The 23,257-nt window shown below is 36.1% G+C and overlaps 1 protein-coding gene and 1 long non-coding RNA gene across 7 annotated transcripts in view; both read left to right on the forward strand.

Annotated features, from left to right (window-relative positions):
• The window catches only part of PDE1A (phosphodiesterase 1A), a 524,243-nt gene that overhangs the window by 176,402 nt on the left and 324,584 nt on the right, over positions 1–23,257 (forward strand). The gene's annotated exons all lie outside the window — the stretch shown is intronic.
• LOC141584575 (uncharacterized) lies at positions 2–21,692 on the forward strand. Its single transcript, XR_012517689.1, has 2 exons — positions 2–5,212; positions 5,578–21,692. It is a non-coding gene; the product is annotated as an uncharacterized LOC141584575 (long non-coding RNA).

Consider the following 23,257-nt stretch of genomic DNA (forward strand, 5'->3'; position numbering starts at 1 on the left):
TATGCTCTTTGCTTTTTATTTCCCCCTGAAGGACTTGACTATTAACATGACTAATTGTTGGTGCTATCTACCTTTGTGGACTAGTTTACTTTAGAAAGATTTTCTCTTGAAAAATAAAATGTGTCTATCTCAGCTGGCAACTTGTTGAAGGGCGAATGATTTTTTTGTACTTGCACATTTTATTAAAGTAAGGTAACTTCTGGAGAAGTCACGTTACTGCCATACTACATGGATTCTTTTATGAATTCTGTGTGCTGTTTAGATATATGGTTCAGATATGCAGAAGGGTAACTAAGAAAGATGTTTGCTGGGATACTGCCCCAAATAAAATTTCCTTCAGGTAAGCAGAGAGAGAAATAAGGCTGGTACTTCTTTCTCTGTGATTAGATTTTGAAAAACAATGACAGGATTAATATGGTAATAAATAATTATACTTCCTTGTGATTATTCTTTTTGCTTAAATGATATTTCTATAAGAAAAAATGTTTACATGGAAAAAATATTAACAGCATATCAAACTTATTGGAGAGTTTTGGTTTTAAATTAATCAGTTCACAGTTCATTTCTCTTAAGAGTATAGAATAGTCCATAGTACATAATAGACCTTAGTAAAACAGGTCAAGAATTATGCATTTATGTCAAGGAAGGTATGTAATTACCTAAGTCTAACTTTAATTGCAATGCTATTCACCATGATATTTACACCTTTACATTTTTTCAGCTGTGTATGCTACTTGTTCCTGTTTAGTGTTTCAGCACCACATTGTATATATGCATTATGTTAATTGTCATAATTTAAAAATCAGATTTAACATTTGGGTGAATATGTGAAATATGAATATGAAGTTTACAGTCCTTTGGGTATATTTACAGATCACAAATGAAAATATTAATATGTTTGCTTTTCTATAATAACAGCTGAAAGAATCCTACACTATGCAAAATAGATATTTTCTAAGATTTATATCTCTAATGCTCTGTTTACACACTATTTTATAAAATTCAGTATCTGAGTAAATTTGATGTCCCTGTTTTGATTTTTTTTAAAGTAAATTACATCAAACTTTGTTTAGAGGTAAAAATTCCTTCTTTCCTCCATTTGAATATATTTAATGATGTTTATATATTTAAAGATGGTTCTCTGTATATTTTCTTACTTCTTGAAGTAACACATGGCTTTACTGTACACTAGTGTAAGAGCACAATAATGCAAAGAATATTTAGCAGAGAATAACTTTTAAAAAGGAAGCCATCTTTACATTATTTGGATGAAGTAGAGAAATCTGTTTCCAAGATCCACTGAAGATTTAAAAATCACAGCTTTTGGTGAGGTTGTTCTCTAGGGGAACAAGTAATCCTATCAAAGCAAATAACAGCTCTCAAAATTAATTAGCATAAATGCAAATTAAACATTAACAGTCATCAGATGATTTATGTTTTAACCTAATGAGTAGATGAACATGTGTACCAGGAAAATTATGTCTCTCATTTCAACCTATTTTAGATTTTCTTCTCCTTAGAAGGATGTTTTGCTTATTTTGTTTTGTTTGTATTTGTTCTAGTTTCCTGTAGTTACTTGAATGTATGAAGATTTTTAGTGGCAGATTTATGCATATGTCTTTAAGAAATTTGGAAAGTGCTTTTTTGTTTATTTAATACTTTAGGGCAAAGTTATTGACTCACTGTATCAGTTGATCTTAAAGATCAATCTGTCATTTTATTTCAGAAATGGGTGATAGAGTCAGTCAACAGTAGATCTTCATGAATTGATAAAAAGGACATGCTAAAATATGTACATGCAAAATTAATTTTGAGTTGTGTTTACATTGAGCCACTAAATAACCGTTAACCAAGTTTCTTTCTTTCTTTCTTTTAAAAATCTTTATCTAACTGACTAAAATGACTACTTTTGCATTGAGTAAAGAAGAAATTGCATTTTGGTACTATCACTTTAACTTGTACTTTGACTTAACACATTTTCAGTGTTCCAGGCTTAGAATTGTCAAAGCAAGAAACTCTAAATCCAAAATCTGCATGACTAATGACAACCAAATTGTTTAATTATGGTCTTTTGAATAGTTTGCATTCAAAGCAGTGATATGAGGGACTCCCTATTCCATTGCTGAAATTGTCTTGCCTATTTAAAATGCAATATTGATTCAAACAGAATTTTAGCTTATCAAAATTGCTAGTCCTAGAATTCTACACCTAAGTTTTGGCAATTAAAATCATGCTACTCATTAAAACTATCAAACAATTGTGCAATAGTTTTCTTATTTTAAAATAGACACGAGACTTTTAGATATTTGTTTAGAAAATGATTTTTAAAATCTTTTACTTTATTTATCTTCAAATACATTGACTTATTTTGGCATAATATTCTGCTTTTAATTGAGCTTATAGTAGATAGATTTTATGGATAAATAAAAATAGAGACAAAGGTGAAAGTAAAATAATGTTTATTCAATTATGCTTTAAATATAGAAATCATGAACCATTACAGGTAGATATATAGAGAAAATCTCTTGTAGACATTGCTGTATATAACATAACATTCTAGAGAGTCTTTTGGGTCCATAAAATAATTTTTAATTTTGGAACACATGTGGAAACATTGGTAACTAAATTAAAATATCAATGCTTCTCTACCATTGTTTTCTTTTATTGAGTCCTTCTAACTTATTTCATATAATATTTGACACACCATATAAAGTTATGTGCCAAGAAATCTCTTCTTCTTTGTGACAACAAAGGTGAAACAGTTTCTTACTCCCATTCTGATGTAGACTTCTATGTATTAGTCTATTAATTTTCTTCTTATATTTACAATCTTTTTATTTAGCTTTTTTCATTTTCAACCACAAATTTGTGACTCAGTATAGCAATTTAAATTCTACACTATAACTCATCATCTATGATGGTAGAAATATGAGCAAATAACTATGGCATCAGGTCTTTCATAAATTAGATTTAAAAAGAATTATATACTTGGCCATAAACTATCAACTGTTCAGGGCTGGAAAACACTTTCTATTACGCCATCTCAACATCAAATGAAATTTCTGATTCAGAAGTTTTTTATGAATCTGGGACCTAGACTTCTTTCCACATACTAAGAAAATATATCGATAGTCTTTCAAAGATTGTTAATTTATTGATTCCCATGTGGAAAGTTGAAGATTTTATAGTAATTTCACTTATGCATTGTGTTGTTTTCCATTTAAAAGATAATGCCTTTTTGTGTCATATACTGTTTTTTTTTCTTTAAACATACTAAGAGTTCCACAACTGTGGATTTTATTAAAAAATTAAACATATTTAAAAAACACTGGTGTTGCTCTTTTCAGTTAGTGACATTGTGATAAGAATTCAATCTAAGAGGTGACAGCATTTTCAGAAAACTTAAAATGAGCATTTTTTCAGGTAGAAAATTCAGTGAAAACCATGTGAAGTTATAGGGAAAAACCTGAAACAAACTATTATCTTACTCAGACATTCAACAGAAGAGAAGAAAGTATGCACTGCCAGAAACCCAAAATTACTGACAACTATGTAATACTCACTATGTCATGGTACTGATTGCAGCAGTTCCTTCAGTTTTTATAAACGTAGTACTAGAACTTATCACAATTTCGGTTAGAAGCTAACTTAATAACTGATCTCTAATTTTACATGTCTAGGCATATACTTCCTCATCTCTTCCATCCTGACAAATGTCCAGATATTAATATTAAGACTTGGAATTATGAATGCAATGCTTGAAAGACATTAAGCTAAGCTTTTTTCTTTTTTTCTCTGTGACTGGTAGGGTAGTAAACATGACTATCAACAGTGGAGGACAAAATGTTTAGAAGCCAAAAGTGAAGGAGAGAAGAAAATTAGATTGTAATCCTTTAATTCGAAGCAACTGTTATTGTTGAAGAGGGAAGTATGTTGTGTAGTTTTCAGATGGACTTGTCCAGGCCCTTATCAACAAAAGGATGTAGCAGAAATATGCATTTAGAATTAAAATTAGCAAAAAAAAAAAAAAAGAGGAAATGATGGGAGCTATTAGCATCATATTTCCACATTGGAACCATACTTTAGGATGAAGCTGCGTTATATATAAGAGCAAATTTGATCCTTTTACTCTTCTGCTTAAGCACCTTTAAAGCTTTGCATCCTTCATAGGGGTCACTTTGTACCAGCTTGATCTTTGGAGTCTCCTCTGATGCCTCTCCTTCTGTGACACTTCTCCTAATCAGACCAAGGGTCACCCAAAAGAAATATTGCTTACCACGCCTCTGCCTTCGCTCATTTTGTTCTCTCTTCTGGAGGAAACTATTCCTCCATTTTCCTCTTTCAGCTAGAGTTGCTCTTGTTCTCTACAAAGCTTTTGGAGTTGTGTGGGAAAGTTTCTGGTGGTTCAGTGATGGCAAGTTGTTTCTGCATTTAGTGGGCAGCAGGGTCCAGGTAGGCTAAATGTCCTACAGAGCTCAGGGTACTTCCTTATCAGGAAGAGCTGTCCCATTCAAAATGCTGATAGATACCCTGTTAAAAAATGCTCAAAGATTGCTGCTTACATTTTGCTTGCAAGGAAATTCTTCCTGACCTTCCACACTAGATTAGTTTTCTATTTTCAGCTGATAAATAACCTGAATTTCTCTTCTCATAACAAAATCCACCTTCCCTATTCAACCACAGCTTCCGAGTGTTAGAGCTATGCTCACTTAATTGGATTAGCTCTTGGATTCCAGCATATAGTACAATACTTAGCACATAGGAGATAATGCAATTAATATTTTAAATCAACTAATGAATAAAATTCTGAATCTTACACTGGCTTTAATGAAAAAATTAGAGCGTCCAGGCTGTCAAAATAGGAACTAAAATCAGATGGGAGGATTGGAGATAGATTCACAGCTGGAATAAAGATGGAGAAGATGGAAGGAAATAATGTTTGCTTTATCATCTACTAGTTGTTAGAATTGTGCAGATATAACACACATGTATTCTTATTCCCCACCAGTGTTCTTAAAAAGATAAGTATGCTAAATTAGTTATTCAGCTAGTATCTGGTAGAACATGGGTTTAAACAGATCTGCCTAGCTCTAATACTTTTATTTTTCTTGCTTCCAAAACAAAAAGGATGACATTCTCAATATGCTTACTCAAATGACACCAGAAAAGGATCTACAGTGGTGCTCCTTAAAATTGAATTTCCAGGCTTGGGGTAAGCAGACTTATCACCCTCCAGAATTGTCTATGTCTTAATCCCCTGAACCTAAGGATATGTAACTTTAATTGAAAAGGAGAATTAAAGGAGTCTATGGAGTTAAAGTTGCTAATCAGCTGACTTTAAAATAGGGAGATTAATTATCTTGAATTATCCAGGTGAATCCAGTATAATCACAAGGGTTCATTTTTTCCTTCCTTCCTTCCTTCCTTCCTTCCTTCCTTCCTTCCTTCCTCTCTTCCTTCCTTCTCTCTCTCTCTCTCTTTCTTTCTTTCTCTTTCCCTCCCTCCCTCGCTTCCTCCCTCTTTCCCCCTCCCTTCCTCTCCTTTCTTTTCTTTTCATTTCTTTTTCTTTCTTTACAGACAGGTTCTCACTCTGGTGCAATGGTGCAAACTCTGGTCACTGCAGCCTTGGCTTCCTGGGCTCAGATGATCCTCCCATCTTAGCCTCCCAGGTAGCTAGGACTGCAGGTGTGTGCCACCAAACCTGGCTAATTTTTTATTCTTCTAGTAGAGATGGGCTTTTGCCATGTTGCCCAGGCTGGGCTTGAATGCCTGGGCTCAAGTGATCCGCTGGTCTCAGCCTTCCAAAGTTCTAGGATTACAGGCATGAACCACCATGCCTGGCCAATCACAAAGGCTCAAAAAGTGGAAGAGAAAGGCAGAATAGAAGTCAGAGGGAGTGACAAAGGCTAATTCGTCTGTGCTACTATTGAAGATGATGGAAGTGGGCCATGAGCCAAGGGCAACCTCTACAAACTTGAAAAGGTGATAAAACAGATTCTGCCTAGAGCTTCCAGAAGGTATGCAGTCCTGCTGCCACTAGGGCTCAGTGAAATTTGCACCAGATTTCTGAACTACAGAACTAAAGATAATTCATTTATTTCAAGCCACTGTGTTTGTGGTAAATTTGTTACAGTAGTAATAAAAAACTAATACATGCCTCCTATACCAGAAGAACACATCAACATGACCATTGCTATCCCCTCCCGACACACATGTGCACACACACACAGAGATACACACACACACACACACACACACACACACACGCACACGATCCCTAGTGGTGAAGCCCTGCCTCACTCTGTGACACACTGGACTCAATTACTCTTTACCCTTAGCCATTAAACAACTCACTGTACCTCCATCTAACCCTGACTTGCATGCCCAAAACACCAGTTTCCTCACCAAGCTCTGGGATTGAGGGTATTCACTGGATTCGTTTCAAATGTCAAAAGAGAATGTGATTTTTTTTTGTGGAAATTGTTGATAAGTCTGTACATTGTTGAATATATGACTGTTTTGGTGGATTAATCAGGCAAATCAGTTTTTAAAAATCTGTCTTTTAATCATAATCATAGCTTAACATAATGATTTAAGGATTATGAGTCTGCTTACCCCAAGTTTGGAAATTCAGTTTTAAAGAGCACCACTGTAAATCCTTTTCTGCTGTCTTTTGAGTAAGCATTTTGAGAATGTTATCTTTTTCATTTTGGAAGCAAATAAGCAAATAAATAAGAGCATTAGAGCTAGGCAGATCTATGTTTAAACCCATGTTCTACCAGATACTAGGTGCATCACTAACTTAAGATACTTATTTTAAACATAATCATAACAAAGAAAACCACTTCATGATAATCCATTTTGATGTGTAGACATAGTCTTAATATTCAATCCTACATAACATTATGTTATAGTTTATAGAATTAACATTGTTAAGGTGGAATGCCTTACAGATTAGGTGGCTTAGAAATTGAATGTAGAGTTAATCAGATTATTTTCTAATACTACAATACTACCTGCTTTTTAGCTGAGTGTCTATGGAAAAGTTATTAGTTTCTCTAAACTTCTCTAAACTTATTTGTAAAATCCATTAATTGAATTGATGACTCATTCACTAATTCAATAAATATACCTTGATTGTATACTATGTCAGGTACAATGTTAGTCACAGAAGCTTATGTTCCAGTAGAGGAGACAACAAAATAGTGAATTATAAAAAGCAGGTTAATATGGAGGAAGAAGTGACCAGAAGAAAATGCACCAGGTGATGTGATCAAGTTATTTGGGGAAGGTATTTTGGATATTCAAGGATGACTTCTTTTAGGTTATTTTTCAGCTGAGACATGGACAAAACTGATACCTGCCTCATAAGATGCTAGGGTGAGAGGAAGTGCTAATGAATGATACCCCTGATTGCTGCCCAAGTTCAGAATTAAGTGAGAGATAGGTTTAGGAGTTCCATAGATGAAAATCAAAATATCAGCTTTAGTGCAGATTGAACTTGCATGGAAGAACATGGTTTGGGTGTGCAGCTAAAGAAACCAGAATTCCTTTGAATTCAACCTAGCACTCAGAACTGCCCATCTATAGAACAAAATAAACTTTCTGTTTACTCTGTTGAGTTTCTTTTGCTGTGCAGAAGCTCTTTAGTTTAATTAGATTCCACTTGTCAATTTGTGTTTTTGTTGCAATTGGTTTTGAGGTCTTCCTCATGAAATCTTTGCCAGGGTCTGTGTCCAGAGTGGTATTTCCTAGGTTTTCTTCTAGGGATTTTATAGTTTAGATTTTACATTTAAGTCTTCACTCCATCTCAAGTTGATTTTTGTATATGGTGAAAAGAAGGGGTCCAGTTTCAATATTCTGCATATGACTACCCAGTTATCTCAGCATCATTTATTGAATAGGGAGTCCTTTCCTCATTGTTTGTTATTGTTGACTTTGTTAGAGAACAGATGGTTATAACTTTATTTTTGGGTTCTCTATTCTGTTCCATGGGTCTATGTGTCCATTTCTGTACCAGTACCATGCTGTTTTGGTTGTAGCTTTGTAGTATAGTTTGAAGCTGGGTAGTGTGCTGCCTCTGGCTTTGTTCTTTTTGCTTAGGATTGCTTTGACTATTCACACTCTTTTTTAATTCTGTATGAATTTTAAAATAGTATTTTTTAATTCTATGAAAAATTTCATTGATAGTTTGACAGGGATAACATTGAATCTAAATTGCTTTGGGCAGTATGGACATTTTAACAATGTCGATTCTTCCTACCTATGAGCATAGAATGTTTTTCCACTTATTTGTATCTTCTCTGATTTCTTTAAACATTGTTTTCTAATTCTTGTTGTAGAGATCCTTTACTTCACTGGTTAGCAGTATTCTTAGGTATTTTATTCTTTTTGTGGCTATTGTGAATGGGATTACATTCCCGATTTGGCTCTCAGCTTGGATGCTACTGGTATATAGAAATGCTACTTATTGGCTGGACACAGTGGCTCACGCCTGTAATCCCAGCACTTTGGGAGGCTGAGTTGGGTGAATCATGAGGTCAGGAGAGGGAGACCATTCTGGCCAACATGGTGAAACCTTGTCTCTACTAAAAACACAAAAAATTAGCTGGACGTGGTGGTATGTGCCTGTAGTCCCAGTTACTTGGGAGGCTGAGGCAGGAGAATCACTTGAACCTGGGAGGCGGAGGTTGCAGTGAGCTGAGATTGCACCACTGCACTCCAGCCTGGGCAACAGAGTGAGACTTCATCTAAAAAAAAAAAAAGATGTTACTTATTTTTGTACATTGATTTTTTATCCTGAAATTTCGCTGAAGTTGTTTATTGGATCTAGGACCCTTTGGGCAGAGATCATGGGGTTTTCTAGATATAGAATTATATATCTATGAAGAGAGATGGTTGGACTTTCTGTCTTCCTATTTGGATGTCTTTTATTTCTTTCTCTTGCCTGGTCACTCTGGCTATGTCTTCCAATACTATACTGAATAGGAATGGTAAGACTGAGCATCCTTGTCTTGTTCCACTTCTCAAGGGGAATGCTTCCAGCTTTTGCCCATTTAGTACACTGTTGCCTGTGTTTTTCATAGATGTCTTTTATTATTTTGAGGTATTTTCTTTAGATGCCTAGTTTGTTGAAGGTTTCTAACATGAAGAAATGTTGAATTTTATTGAAAGCCTTTTCTGCATCTATTGAGTTGATTATGTGGTTTTTGTTTTTAGTTCTGTTTATGTCATGGATTACATTTGTTGATTTGTATACATTGAATCAATTTTGCAATCCAGGAATAAAACCTACTTGATCATCATGGATTAGGTTTTTGATGTGCTGCTGGATTAGGTTTGTTAGTATTTTGTTAAGGACTTTTGCATATATGTTCATCAGGAATCTTGCTCTAAAGTTTTCTTTTGTGTGTGTGTGTGTTTCTGCCAGGTTTTGGTATCAGAATGACACTGGCCTCATTGTATGAATTAGGGAGGAGTTCCTCCTCCTCAATTTTTTGAAATAGTTTCAGTAGGATGTAGGATTGGCATTAGCTCTTCTTTGTACTTTTGGTAGAATTTGGCTATGAATCTATCTGATCTAGGACTTTTTCTGGTTGGTAGGTTTTTTATTACTGATTCAATTTTAGAGATTGTTATTGATCTGTTCAGGGTTTAAATTTTGTCTTAGTTCAGTCTTAGGAAGTTGTATGTTCCCAGGAATTTATCCATTTCTTCTAGGCTTTCTAGTTTGTGTGCAGAGAGGTGTTTGTAATAGTCTCTGAGGGTTTTTTGTATTTTTAAAAGTATTTCTATGTGATTGGTGGTAATGTCAACTTTGTCATTTTTGATTGTGTTTATTTGGATTTTCCATTTTTTCTCCTTATTAGACTAGTTATCAGTCTATCAACATTATTTATTGTTTCAAAACACCAACTTTTGGTTTCGTTGATTTTTTGCACAGTTTTTCTTCACGCCTCAGTTTCATTCCCTTCAGCTCTGATTTTGGTTATTTTTTTCCTGCTAGCTTTGGGGTTGGTTTGCTCATATTTTTGTGGTTACTGTAGGTATGATATTGATTGTTAATTTGAGATCTTTCTAACTTTTTGATGGGGGTCTTTAGTGCTATAAAGTTTTTGCTTAACACTACTTTAGCTTTGTTCCAGAGATTCTGGCATTTTATATCTTTTTTTCATTAGTTTCAAAGTATTTCTTGATTTTGGCCTTAATTTCATTGTTCACCTAAAAGTCATTCAGCAACAGACTGTTTTATTTCCATGTAATTGTGTGGCGTTGAGATTTTCTTGATATTGATTTCTATTTTAATTGCATTATAGTATGAGAATGTGGTAGGTATGATTTCAGCTTTTTAAAATTTATTGAGAATTGCTTTATGGCTGAACATGTGATTGATTTTATAGTAGTTGCCATATGCAGAAGAATGTATATTCTATTTTTTGAGGGGTGGAGAGTTTGTAGATGTCCATTAGGTCCATTTGGTTAAGTGTTGAGTTTAGGTACTGAATATCTTTGTTAGTTTTCTGCCTCAATGATCTGTGTAATGCTGTCAGTGGGGTGTTGCAGTCTTAAACTATTATTGTTGTTATCTAAGTTTTTTTTGTAGGTCTCTAAGCACTTGTTTTATGAATCCTAGTGCTCCAGTGTTGGGTGCATATATATTTAGAAAAGTTAAGTCTTCTTGTTGAATTGAAACATTTATCATTATGTAATGTCTTTCTTCGTCCTTTTTGATCATTGTCAGCTTAATTTCTCTCATCTAAATTAGGAATAGCAATCTCTGCTCTTTTTTGTTTTTTTTTTTTTTGTTGTTTTTGTTTGCTTAATAGATCTTACTCCATCTCTTTACTTTGAGCCTATGATTGTCAGCACATGTGAGATGAGTCTCTTGAAGACAGCATACAATTGGGTCTTGCTTCTTTACCCAGCTTGCCACTTTGTGCTTTATAAGTGGGGTGTTTAGCCTGTTTACATTTAAGGTTAACATAGATATGCACAAATTTGATCCAATCATGTTGTTAATTGGTTGTTATAGAGACTTGATTGTGTACAGGCTTTATAGTGTCAATGGTCTATGTACTTAAGTGCATTTTTGTGGTGGCTGGTAATAGTCTTTGTTTCTATGTTTAGCACTCCCTTAGGACCTCTTGTAAGGCAGATGTGGTGGTAACAAATTCCCTTAGCATTTTCTTAGAGAATATGAAGCTTAGTTTGGCTGTATATGAAATTCCTGGTTTGAATTTTTTCTGTAAGGATGCTGAGTACAGTTCCCCAATCTCTTCTGGCTTGTAGGGTTTTTGCTGAAAGGTCTGCTGTTAGCCTGAAGGAGTTCTCTTTGTAGGCAGCCTGCCTTTTCTCTCTAGCTGCCTTTAATATTTTTTCTTTCACATTGACATTTGAGAATCTGATGACTGTGTGTCTTAGGGATGGTCACCTTGTATAGTATCTCACAGGGGTGAAATACTGTTTCTGATTTCCTGAATTTGAATGTCAATTTCTCTAGTGATATTGAGAAAATTTTTGTGAACAATATTTTCAAATATGTTTTCCAAGTGGCTTTCTCTCTCACCCTCTCTTTCAGGGGTGCCATTAAATTATGTGTGTGGTTTTTAAATAATCTGATTTCTCAGAGATTTTGTTCATTTTAAAAATTGTTTTGTTTTGTTTTTTTCATTATTTTTGTTTCACTGAGTTGATTCAAGGAATCAGTCTTCAAGCTGTGAGATTCTTTCCTCAGCTTGGTCTATTCTGCTATTAATACTTGTTTTTGTGTTATGATATTCTTGTAGTGAGCTTTTCAACATTATCAGAACAGTTTAGTTCTTTCTTAAAATGGCAATTTTGTCTCTCAGCTCTTGAATCATTTTACTAGATTTCTTAGATTCCTTGGATTGGGTTTCAAGTTTCTCTGGAATCTCAATGATTTTCCATGCCATCCAGATTCTGAACTCTCTGCCTGACATATCAATCGTTTCAGTCTGGTAAAACAACAACAACAACAACAACAACAAAACAAAAACAAAACAAAACAAAAAATAACGTTGCTGGGTAGCTGTTACGGTCATTTGGAGGTAAAAGATATTCTACATTTGTGAGTTGCCAGAATTTTTGCACTCTTTCTTTCTTATCTTTGTAGGCTGATGTTCCTTTAATCTTTGAAGTTGCTGTCCCATGGATGGTGCTTTTTGCTTTTATATTCTTTTATGCACTTGAGGATTTGACCATGGTATAAGGTGTGTTGAGTTGACTGGCTTTGTTTTTGGATTGTCTCAGGGGCCCAAGTCTCAGGTCAGCACTCCTGGGCTGGATGCTGTAACACTGGGGGCTGTGACCTGGCCAATGATTTTGTTTTATGACTCCTTGAGGTTAAGCATCTGGTGCACTGGAGGGGTTAAGGTGTTCCCAATTCACTGGCAACAAAACTCTGTTGGGAAGAAAGGTGCGGAAAAAGTACTTTATTGGAGTTGTAGCAGTAAAGTTTGTACATGCACATGTGCAGTGATGGTGCTGGGGTAGTGATGAGGTGGCGGGCTCTGTATGCACATTCACTATTGGCAATGGGATGGTGGTATGAGGAGGTCTGCACACAAGCACTGGCAGCAATAGTGGTGGTATCTGCTTGTGCACTGGTGGTGGTGGGGCAATGAGGTCCATGCATGTATGTTTTGGCAGCTGCAGGACACATTTGTGCACATCAGATGGCAAGGTGGTAGGGGATGCTGCAGGTGGGTGTAAACTGGTAGGAGCCCATCTTCAGAAGCTCTCTGATGCTCAGACAAGGTCTGCTGGTGAAGGAGCTATGGTGGTGGCCACTGGGACGCACCCCAGTTCAGTATCTGTGGTTACACTGCAAGTGGGTGTGGCCAGGCAGGGCCTCTGGAGAGAGGCTGGCAAACAAGGGGACTCTCAGATTCAGTTGGTTCTGTCTCATGGGAAAAATAACCCTGTTCTTTATAGATTTGACAGTCAACACAAGCCAGAGTCTGCTATAGGAGCATGGCAAGCCTTGGGGGATGGGCATCCCTAGCTGTGCTTCACTGTAGCTGTTCCCACACTGAACCCTCTGGGCTGTGTGCAGGCTTAAGTCCCAATCCTACCAACTTTCCAAGCAGCTCTCCCTGCCAGCTCAAACGTGAGTATGTGTCATGGGGTCTCCTGCAGCTAGGATTCTGGAGGTCTGTGGTGAGAGTGGGCCACTCCATACCTCTTTTACTCACCCTGTCCCCAGAAACTGCTTTGGGCCACAAATGAGTCCTGGTACTTGGCAATCCCATGCAGTGTTCACAGCCTCCTTTCCCTTCAGCTCAGGGTCTGTTTCCTCTGTCCAATCTCTATGCCTTCTTCTGAAGATCTGCTTGGAGTGTGCTGGACTTCTTGATGGTCTGGTCTCCTGGGGGGAGAAGCTTTTCCTGGCTACATCTAGTTGGCCATCTTGGTTCCTTGCCCCTTGATTGATTTTTTGATTCATCAATTTTCTTACCTGTAAATGGAAATAATATCATTACCTATCTCATAGGTGTTGAGAGAATTAATTAAATTAACACATAGATTATTTAGAAGAATGTCCAGAATTCAAGAAATCCTAGCTTTTATCATTATTGTTGGCTAATATTAAGTACAGAAACATAATTCTATATATTTTTCATGTACTTTTCCTACTAGAATCAATGCATAGAGTGGGGTTTTCAAGATGTAGAAAGAAGACTTTCTCTTAGCTCATTGAAAGTATTCTCGTAAGGGGTCCCCAGGTTTCTGTTCACCAGAATCATTATACTCGAGGATTTGTGTTTTCTTAGAGCAGGAGCTAGAGTTATATAAAAAGAGAGAACTGAGGAGAAGTGGGTTTTGAGAATTTCACTGATAGAAGAATTGTCTTGATGGCATCTTTAGGTCAACATCTTGAGGTAGCCATCTAGTGGATTTTATGTCTCTATAATCATGTATATCTCAGAACTAGACTTATTTTTCTGGGTCACTCTGGCTTGAAAATAATTCTTTAGGCCTTTCCTTATTACAACCTGGGTCTGGTTTACAACAGACTTGACTTCTAGGTAATTGCTTCATGTTCCATATCCATCCTTTGCTGATTCATATTAGAAAGTGTTGTATTTCCATTATGTTATCAGATTTTGTCATTTAACATATTTCAATTAGCTAGTCAAATGTAATATGTGACTATCATCTGGTAGAGGCATATAGCATAGTCCGTCTGGTAGAGGACCGTGCTATAGGTCTTTTGGATATGAAGGAAACTCTTAATTACCATTATTAAATAGATGATAGTGTTAAAGCCTCATGAGAATCATATTATTCAAATATACAGTCTGAACAAGTTTTAGGCATGAATGACTATAGTTAAGGAAGTCATAACAATAATAGCACATTAGAGGGATATATATAAAACATTATGACCCTTTTGGTTTCTCCTTTCAGCTATACTTTCTTGAAGCTTTTTAAAAAGATCAAATTTTATTTTATATATTATAAAATATTTTAAAACATGGACTTTTACTAAATAGGCCCAGAAAAAGCTTTGTCATACAGATAATTTTTGGTAGGCAAATTTTTAATATTTATAGTTATTCAAATAAGTTCATAATGAGACATGAAAAAAAAAAAAGTAAAATCTCTAAGCACCAGAGTCTCCAGGAGAAGAAACCTGAGGTCGACATTAACTAAACTCTGCCTAAGTATGGATGTTCAAGGGATTCTTGTAAAATTAAGTCCTAGATAATTTAAAAGAAAATAAAAATGAACTTATTAGAAAAACAATAGTGTACTGATTCTGGTCCATTTAAAACTGGACTTTCTAAGAGCTGGTGCAAAATAAGCTGTATTTGGAGCAAGATAAGAAAAAGCTGAACAGCTTTGGTATCAATCACATTTCTGACTACCTTAAATGGTTTAAAAATCTCTTCAAAATTGAATCATGGTAGTAATCATGCTTTATAATTGTTTTCTGCCTGATACTTCCTGAAAGATTTTACGTTTTATCTGTATGGCTCAGCACAATTATTTCCAGTCTTTCTGATGAGGAAATTGAGTCTCCAAGATATTGAATCACTTGGCCACTATTTCACAGTTAGGAAGGGAAGGGCCAGATTCCAAGGCCAATACTTACTCCATTGAACACTGACTTAGGTAATTCTACTTAATACTCAAGGCTCACTATAAAACCTGACATTTCAGGAATTAAAAGCTGTTCTCTTGTTTTGATTTTTCCACAGTATGGCCATCTGTTTGCCTAGTTTTGCATACTCAAAGCTGAATACCAAAAGGAGTTATCATGTGGCATATGGTTTAGATGTCAGAAACTCCCCAATTTTTTCTCTCTGCTCTAGGACATGTGCTACCATTACCTTTTAAATTAATTTATTTATACAATGATCCTAGCTAATATCCACAAGGGAATTTGACATTTTCTAAACTCTTTACCACCTTAGAGCTTGGACCTTTGCAAAATGACTGTAACTTATTTGGCCTTTGGTACTCCAAACAACAAAGAAAACCCTGCAAAGTAATGATGTCTGGGTGTCCATTTCAGAAGATTATTTTTTTAACCAATAAAAATAAATTCAAGAATTCTAACCATTAAAACTAGGTATTTTATTTTTGCTTATGCTCTTACTCTCTTCTTGTTTTAACAAAATTTAAGCATGTAAGAATGCTCTTCCCTGAAGTAAAATGAGTAGTCTTTCTCTTTTCTGTTTATTTTAGAAAAATAATCTTAATATAGTTTATTCTGCTTTACTTCCCAAACAGAACTTAAACTATATAGTATTTCTCTCAAACTTTCTAAGATTGAATTTAGAGATGGGTAGTATATGGATTAAGGAATTCCTTTATAACTTTTAGACCTTGAAAAATTTCCCATACTTCCCACTGGTTGCAGTATGAACAAGCATCTTTATGTGTGGCCATTTGATACTTCATTTCCTTGCAAATCTCTTCTTCAATATCTTGAGTTTTCCAAAGATATTATTTATTTATCTTCCAGAAATTCTTCCATGTTGTTGTTTACTCTTGTAGTAATGGCCCAATTTATGCATTACTTCCTGCATCTGTTCTCTTGAATAATCTCTCTCATACTTACTTTTGGTCATACACCTCGTTTTTACCTCACCTTAGCAAATATGACATGATCAAAGTCTTAGAAAGGGCTTATGCACTGGAGTTTATGCCCTCTGGAACCCTCGAACTAGCATGTGAAGAAGCCTTGTGAGGCCTACTGGAGGATGGGCATGTGGGGCAGATATAAACTACTCAGCTGAGGCCTCTCTAAACCAAACAGTCAACCACTAGACATGTGAGTGAGGACTAACCAACTTTCTCAAAACTGTGAGAAAACAATAAGTGTTTATTGCTATTAGCCAGTAAGTTGTGGGGTGGTTTGTTGCACAATAAAAGCTAATTGATATGTGCCTACAATCATCTCTTAGCCTCTGAATTTTTCACACAGTTCTTCTCTGGTTTCTAGTTTTTTTTTTCTCTACCTGTCACTCTGCTTACTTCTTTCTTATCATCTCCTATCATTTATTTCTTTGAACTAATCACCAATTAGTAAATATTTTAGAGCTTATGAAAATAAACATTGAGGTCTTTCTTTTTAGAAAGACAGTCCAATAAAATTCATCTACATATTATTTTCAGCAGCAACACCATCAATGACATGTGTCCACATACAATATTTCTTCCAATACATGCTCTTTAAGCTGCTGTGTACTGAACTCGTATTGCTCTTAGATTTCTGTGAATGAATGTAATTTCCCACCAAATAGGAGAGAAGCACAGAGTAAAGTAGGGAAACTGCATAGTTGCATAAAGAAGATGGTTCATATCCTGTTACCCTGGCAACAGGCACTAGAAAGGCCAGGGCTCCCCACACATCCTGTTGCCCTGACAACAGGTCATACAGGGCAAGGGAAGGCCCAGTTCCCAGTCTTTTTTGTAACCACAAAGACAAAGAAGAAAGTGGTATTGCATCTTGTTCCCTTCCCACCTACATAATTCTTCTATCATCTGAACCATTCCAGGATAAGATTATCTTTCCAGATGTAAGATGGGGGCAGGAAATAGTGACTTCAGTTTTTACATTTATAAGCTTTGAAACATTTGCTAATTTTTGATTAGTTCAAAGGAGTAAATGATAAAAAAAATTAGAGAGAGAGAATCAAAGTAGTAATGAGAATAAATTGTGGAAACCAGAGACACATTAATATTATAAGACCAGTTTAGCAGCTGAAAGCTGATTTGGGGTATGTATCACTTAGCCACACTGGTTAGCTTTTACAATTTTTAGGGAGTCATCACAAGGAGTCACATCTATAAAATGGCTGTTGATTTGGTTGCCTATGTTTTGCAAGCAGACAGCGCATAACTAAGATCACAAAATGCTGTTATACTATACAAGTTTTCATCAAATGAATCCCCAATTCTATACAAAATTTTTCCTTTTCATTCTTGTTCAGCTTTTTCTTTCTTTTGTCGTTCATCTTTTCTTCCCACAAAGAGTTCGTAAGAAAGCAATCTGATCAAATTCTTTTTTTCCTCCTCTCTCTCTCTTTGTTCCCTGTGCAATTGGTTTGATTTATAAGAAACAAATATCATTTATTTTTATAACTTATAGCTTATTTTAAAATAGTTGTCTGGGCTGGGCACAGTGGCTCAGGTAATCCTAGCACATTGGGAGGCTGAGGTGGGCAGATTGTTTGAGCTCGGGAGTTCGAGGCCATCCTGGGGAACGTGATGAAAGCCCATCTCAGCAAAAAGTACAAAAATTAGCTGGGCATGGTGGTGCAGGCCTGTAGTCCCAGCTACTCAGGAGGCTGAGGTGGGAGGATGGCTTGAGCCCAGGAGGTGGAGGTTGCAGTGAGCTGAGATTGCACCACTGCACTCTAGCCTGGGTGACAGATCCAGACCCTGACTCAAAATTAAATAAATAAAATATTAGTATGTTCAAAACTGTCAAGTACCATTAATTCTTCTACTACTAAATGTCACTAATTTGTCTGTAAATTGAGATATTAGATTTCTCTGGTTTAAAAGGTAGAGTAACAACTGTAAATTCTGCACTAAACTGGAAGTCTTATTTGATGAAGATGGAAATGTTGGCAAAATCTTCTTTTAAAAAACAGAGAAAGGGATTTGTGAAGAAAATATTTTAAATTTAAATTGGATATAAAAGAAGTATAGATGAACATAGAGAAGGTATCTTTGAGAGAATGTAATCATGTGAAAGTTAAATTTCTGAAAGATCAGGTAGAAAAGCTGAGGCCTAATCCAAATATCATTAGGAAGCCAGGTGTGGTATCTCACACATGTAATCCCAGCACTCTGGGAAGCTGAGGTGGGTGGAGAAGTTTGAAACCAGCCTGGGCAACTTGGCAGAACCCTGTCTCTAAAAAATGTTAAATATTAGCTGGGCATGATGGCAGAAACCTCTAGTTCTAGCTACTCAGGAGGCTGAGGTGGGAGAATAGCTCGAACCTGGGAGGTCAAGTCTTGAGTGAGCTGTGATAGAGAGACTGCACTCCAGCCTGGGTGACAGAGTGAGACCCTGTCTCAAAACAACAGCAATAACAACAAAACAATAACAAATAACCCCAAATATTATTAAAGTTATTAGTGTCAGAGAAATATTCATGATTATCTGAGACTATATTAGGCAACTTTTCTAATACTCTGATTGCACTTTATGTTTCACTGTTATTGTTTATTTAATTTTTCTGCCTTCTAGGTAACCCTTTAACATACCATTGAGGTTAACAAGAGGGAGAAAGAATCCTTCTGCTCATTAATATATCTTCAGTGCCTACCATAGCACATGGCATAAAGTAAGAGCTTAGAAATGGTTTACTACACCAGAAAATGATAATCAGGCAGTGTGTCACAACATTACAATTGAATAATACAGCCAGTGAAAGCTGTAATTGTTCGACATCAGTGTTAGTTCAGGCTGGAAGGTCATGAAGGTTTTATGGAGGATGTTTGAGTACTTTTGTAAAAAGGAAGACAGATGATCAGAAAAACTTTACCAGTAGACATTATTGGGGATGTTACTACATCACGGACAAGAACAAACAAACAAACAAACAAAATCCAACAAAACTGAAAACCAAACATTGCATAATAAAACTTAAGAGTCTTCAGAGGACTGTTGTGAGGGATAAAGTCATACAATCAAAGTGCCCAAGCCCTGTGTCTGGCTCAGAATAAGCTTCTACAAAGGATAGCTGTTACTGTAAATTACTTTTCTGGTATATCTATGTGGAAAACAATGTGTTTGTTTTTGCCCATTCCTCTGCCAAATGTAAGATTGTGGTAAACATTGACCCTAGATAACTATATAGTGGGTAGGAGGTAGAGGAGATTTAAACACTGATTGAATTTCTTCTACTCCAAGGTTCTAATTTCCCAAGTTCTCCACCATGCATATACCAGGAAAACTGAAATTTCTGTTTCATGATGTAGCTGAATAATTAGGATTATGTTGACAGATTATGTTTCAGTGATTAGTGAATGTTCTGGCCTTATGTGGCCTTGCAGTCTGGAAAATTCTTGGTTAGTGAAGACTACTGTGTGTCCTGTGAAGGGTAATTGCCTGCTGAAGTTTCCCAATTGTGGTGAGTCAGACAGGGGGAGATAAGCTGACTGAACTTGGAGACAATCAGGCCAAATACTTTAGAATTAGCTTCCAGGCTACAATGTGTTGTTCACTGCTGAGTTGAAGACTAAATAATCTTCTCTTTGCATGAGTCCTTAAAAAGAAACTTATAAAGCAAGGTGATCTTGAAATTTTCCAATGTAATTGAGGAATTTTAACATTTCTCAAGTTTCATTTTTTACCAGACATTCAAGTTCAAGGTGTTTGATGAAGCTTGGACAATAGTCACCATTTTGAAGGTGTCACTTAATTTTTGTTCTTGGACTTTATCCTGTAATGTAAACAAAATTTCAGTTAGGGGTAAATACTTGTAAAATATTTATCAGAAGATGCCTCTCTCTAAAAGTTAACTCATCTGTCCAAAAGGAGATGCTTAACCATATGTGCTTAATGACTGAGAATGTTCCAAAATGAAATTCACAATCAAAAGAATAATACCCAGTTTAAGAGATTAAAATAGTCGAAGCATTAGTCCCCAAATGATTTTATTACATATACTTTCCCATTATTTTGCACGAGAAAATAATTTTTAAAATTCCTTTCTGTAAATCGTATGTTTACTAAATAAAAAAATGATAAAATACTAAAATTATTACTTGCTTATCTCCATTCTTATGTTTTTAAAATTCCTAATTCTATGCTAAATTTGAATAATATACACTTTCTGTAATTAGATAAGTTGATTGTATCTACCAATATTGCCTGGGAAACGAGAAATCACATGGAATCACTTTAGAGCACCTTGGAATTAGAAACATATTGCCAAGTAATCTTAAATTCCTTAGAGAAATTAAGCTCACAATAAAAGTAAAGAATTAAAAGAAAAAGCTGTCCTTGATGAATTCAGATTGTTTTATTAAGTATATGTCTTGTGGGTATACCAATAAACACTAATGTACACATTGTGAGTCACACCATGGTAATCTTAGCCACTGACTAGAACTGTCTTAAGAATTAAAGTCATTCAGAAAAAAAGAAAGATATAGCCAAAGTCATCCAAACTATAGTGATACTTTTAAAAACATTGAAATACTTTGTAAAGTAAAACTAACATTCTTTTATTAACTCAACTCTGTTGGCTTATTAATACAACTTAATTATTTGTTTATTCTACAAATATTAATTCACTGGCACATGGAGAGTTCCAGCATTATGCTAGGAACCAGGGGTATAACAATAAACAGTCCAGATATAATCCCTACCTTCCTGAAGTGTATAGTTTGATGGTGGGGTTATATAATAAACAGGCAAAAGAATATAATCTAATTTTAATAAAACAACGTACAGCAACAAAGTTCCTGGGAGTTTCAAAAGTCTCTATTTTAGACCAGAGTGGTCAGGAAAGAGCTTCTTGTGATGATGATTTGTGAAGAGAGACCTTAATGAAGTGAGTAGTGAGCGATGCCAAAGCCTGAAGCATTGCCCTTGGTGTGCAGAGGGAAGCAAGGGCACATATCCTGAGCAGGGTGCATTTGGCCTGTTTGAAGAAAATTAGTTAGAGCAGAAGGGCTGAAGGAGTATCGGAGAATTGAATGTGGAGAGATGGGCATAAGTCAGATGACCCAGGATGCAGCAAGCCTTATAAGAAATCAAGATTTTATTTCCTGCATGGTGGGAAGCCCTTGGAGCTTAGGAGCAGTAGGGTGGGTGGCAGACCTGACTGATGTTTTAAGAAGACTTCTCTGACCATTTTGTGAAAAATAAAGCTAAGAAATGGTGAGGCAAGGAAGGACAAAATTCATGTGTCGGGAGGCTTGGGTGAACTTTCTGTAGCTTTGGTGACATTGATGCCTTGGAGGTGGTAAGAAGTATAAATATTTGGAACATATTTGAGATTAGAGCTGACAGAATGCACTGATGAAATTCTTGGTTAGTGGAGACTACTGTGAACGTGGGGTTAAAGGATGGAAAAGAATGAGGCACAATGCCGTGGTGTGTGTGTGTGTGTGTGTGTGTGTGTGTGTGTGTGTGTGTGTGTGTAAAAGAGAATGAGAGAGAGAGAGAGAGAGAGAGAGAGAGAGAGAGAGAGAGAGAGAACATGAACAACTGGGTCTACAGTTCCTTATCTGAAACCCTGAAACCACCTTTGGACCCATATCTGAACCAAATTAACAACTTCCCAAATTTTAGAAAGGTAATCCTGTGCCTTTTCCAAAAATTACCAAACATTCCCAGTGTGGTCTAGGGTTGCTCCATAAGCACATATCTGCAACGAAACATAAAAGTATTCACTTAAAGACAATACATTCTCTCCTCTCAGTTCATGTCCAGTTTTGCTGTAAAAATGATCTCAGGTCCAGCCAAGTTTTGCTGCCAAATGAAAAAAGTCTGATTTTTAGGGTTTTTGAATTTTCAGTTGTGGATAAGGAATTGTTAATCTGTACTATTTCCTGAAATGGGGAAGATGGCAGTGGAAATTAAAACCTGTTTTAAACCCATGCTCTTGGGATGCCCACTACATGCTCAAGTGGCCTTAACAAAGAAATACATAGCTGGACAGATAAAGGGTCAGGGCTGGACACGTACTTTGGAGTTGTCGCTATATAGATGTATTTAAAATTATAGGACTCAATGAGAACATTCAGGAAGTGAAAGTTGGTGTAAGTGAGAAGAAGATTGAGGGTCTTCAGGCACTCCAACATGTAAATGTCTGTAGGGAGTGAAAAAAACAATGGAAACACAGATACAGACACCTAGACACACACACACACACACACACACACACACACACACACACACACGAGAGAGAGAGAGAGAGAGAGAGAGAGAGAGACAGAGAGAGTAGGTAAGAGGTAAAGGGACTTATGTCTTTACCTCTTTAAGCAGTCACTTAAGTCTAGGAGCAGGGCTACTTATCTATGATAGCAAGAGGGAAGCAGAATGTTTGGCAACATTTGCAAGTAGATAGGTGAAAACTCTGGTTACTTTTATTTACTCAGCAAAATGAAAGAAGAGGCTATTTGCTGAGGATGAGGAGGAGTGTGGGGTGGCATTTGAGGAGGGAGGAGAAGGTGGAGTCACCTGAAAGGAGTGTGGCTGAAGATGGGAGGACAGGGCAGGCAGCCTGAGCGCCCACCAGCTATCCTGTATTTAAAGTGAGATCTGTCTCCCAGTGCGCCTTTTTCCATGTTACATTCAGTTCAGCTGTTTCCATGCAGGCTCAGACGCTCAGGGCAGATTCAGAACTAGGTTTACAGAATTCATATTTTGCTAGAAAACATAAGTTTGATGGATGAAGAGAGGGAAAACTGGGGCTTGAGGGCCTCTTTAAAGGACAGGGTGTTAAACCTTGATTGACCATGAGATCTACATTGAGTAGGGAGAGAAATGAGGACATGGGAGGAAGGATGGACAGGGAGAAAGTGGGTGAGGTCAATGAATTGATGGTAGAGAAGAGGGTAATGAATTGCTGGAATAGGGCACTTGAGTCAATGACCTTTTCTTCTACTTCAAGGCACAAAATGGTATAATAAACACAGATTAGACAAACTTACACAAGAAATATACTTTACAAAATGAATATATGACAGGAGATTGTATTTTCCTCTGTGAGCTCTGTGAGCACCTTTACATTTCATTAGCAAGCTTTATCTTCAA

Source organism: Saimiri boliviensis, chromosome 5 (genome assembly GCF_048565385.1).
Source record: "Saimiri boliviensis isolate mSaiBol1 chromosome 5, mSaiBol1.pri, whole genome shotgun sequence".
Classification (NCBI taxonomy): domain Eukaryota; kingdom Metazoa; phylum Chordata; class Mammalia; order Primates; family Cebidae; genus Saimiri; species Saimiri boliviensis.